This window comes from Oryzias latipes, chromosome 18, assembly GCF_053564925.1.
Source record: "Oryzias latipes strain Hd-rR chromosome 18, Olatipes_Hd-rR_3.1".
In the NCBI taxonomy this organism is placed as follows: Eukaryota; Metazoa; Chordata; class Actinopteri; order Beloniformes; family Adrianichthyidae; genus Oryzias; species Oryzias latipes.
The window spans coordinates 8,054,027-8,056,285 of NC_136254.1; the positions used below are offsets into that span (position 1 = coordinate 8,054,027).

The following is a 2,259-nucleotide window of genomic DNA, read 5'->3' on the forward strand; positions in this document are numbered from 1 at the left end:
CTCTTACACACACTACTGAAAATGCTCTCACATACACATGTGAAAATCCTCTCACATACACTACTGAAAATGCTCTCACATACACTATCGAAAATGCTCTTACATACACTTGTAAAATGCTCTTACACACACTACTGAAAATGCTCTCACATACACTACTGAAAATCCTCTCACATACACATGTGAAAATCCTCTCACATACACATGTGAAAATCCTCTCACATACACATGTGAAAATCCTCTCACATACACATGTGAAAATGCTCTCACATACACTATCCAAAATGCTCTCACATACACTACTGAAATTTTCGACAGAAACGGAAGGCATTTCAGTAGAAACGGAAGTTGGCTGATTATCGCGAGATAATCATTCGTCTGAATCATTCGAAAATGGCAGCCGGTTGCGCAAGGAAAACCACCGAAACGTGTAAGTATATTAAAAAATATCCAGTATCTGTTGTAAAATATATTTGTAAATACTTAAGATGATGTGTTTAATATGTTATATTCCTCAATCAACAACCTAGATTGTTTTGAAGCTCATCAATTTCAGTAATGCTAAAGCTAACGCTAACGCGAATTAGCGCCGAAGGCTAAAAACAAACGCTAGATATTACATCAAAAAGCAGTGACTTCTAACCGTAGTCACAAGTTATTAACACATGTTTTAAATGTGTTCATATATGTAGGGACAGACGAGGATGAGGAAAATCGGATCCATTTGCGGATGAAGAAAGATAGCCTGTTTGTTTTCAAGCTAGCTCGTGCCAGATGGGTAGAGACATGATCAGATTTGACTTCATTTTAATAAACGGTTAATCGTTGTCGTACTGGGTTAAAGGTTTATGTTAAAGACCCAGAAGAGAGAGGAGGAAAGGGCTAGAAGGGAGGAACAGCGACAGGAGAGTCTGTTAAGTTTACTTGAGTTGAAATTATTGTTCTAAAATGTAATGCAGCCATTGTTTTTCCAATTTGTTTAATAAATGTATAAACAAAAATGAATAATTTTCATGTATTATTTAAATCTGAGCTATTTTTAACAATCTTAAAAGGATTTTCATATAAATATCAGATGTACATATTTAGAATTTCGTTTTATATGTTAATATTTATTTTTATACATGTTAACAATAATCCTGGTCTTCTAGAGTCATGTGTGTCACAGTTGGAGCTGAAAGGAAAGCAAAGATTTGTCCTTGCAGACAGACGTGACTCTGCTCGTCCTGCATGTTCCTGGTGTTGTCCTGCTGTGGCTCAACATCTGTGGCTAAGCAGTCGCCTTTGCTGATGCACAGAATGTGCAGAATTGAACTGCAGGCAATGATTTTCATTGCAAAGGTTGGTTTTACTTCCAGTGCCCCCAGAAATATTGCTCTCCTCCTCATCTTTATCATGCCAAATGCTCTCTTCACAACAGAGCGTGTTCTGGAGTGGTTCTGGTTGTAACTGCCTCAATGGCATTCCTCATGGGTTCCCTGTAGGGCAGGGGTCGGGAACCTATGGCTCGCGAGCCATATATGGCTCTTTTGATGGTCACATGTGGCTCGCAGACAAATCCTTAATTATACTTTTTTTTTTCATTAGACCAGTCCTTCTCGGGCGCGATGCGATGCCAGAGGCGCGCAGTAGTAGCGGTGCTTGGAGAGAAAACTATCAGTTTACTATTATCTATTATTTCACAGAGTTTGTACCACCCGGAAACCTGTGAATTGACGTGCCTAAAACTGCACGCACCCGTCTCTGAGGAAGAGCGCGCAGTATCGGGGACGGGATGTGTGAGGAAGAAAGCCGGGGGGGGGGGGGGGGGGGACCGGCAGCAGGTGAATTGCGCAGGGATGGTAAAAACGTAAAGCCGCTGCCCGTCACTCATTGCAGCGTGTGAGTGAGTGTTTGGTTCCTTGTCCACATCTAAAGAACATTCAGAACTAAGATCCCGTTTAAAGTCTCAACGCCTGCATGAAGCAGAAACTCACCACGTATCAACCAGACCAGACCATCAGCAGAACTACCACGAGAAATACTCATCATTTATTAGCAACAGCATAACAATGTTATTAAAAAGAATCCACAGACTTATTGTACTTTAAAAATGTTGAAATTACATCAAATGCACACATTCACTTGTATATTTAGTTTTAAACATATTTTCGCGGACTGAGTTTAACTTTGCTGTTGGGCCGCGTTAAAAGTTCTGGAGTTCATGGAACGCATCGATCAAGCAGAGATCTGATTGGCTCTCAGTTCTGTCGCTCAGCC

General features: G+C 40.5%; 1 long non-coding RNA gene across 1 annotated transcript; it reads left to right on the forward strand.

Moving 5' to 3' along the window:
- The first annotated feature begins 296 nt into the window (after window positions 1–296).
- On the forward strand, window positions 297–1,491 carry LOC144987358 (uncharacterized). The gene is made up of 3 exons (XR_013651241.1): window positions 297–430; window positions 1,152–1,341; window positions 1,421–1,491. It is a non-coding gene; the product is annotated as an uncharacterized LOC144987358 (long non-coding RNA).
- The last annotated feature ends 768 nt before the right edge of the window (window positions 1,492–2,259 follow it).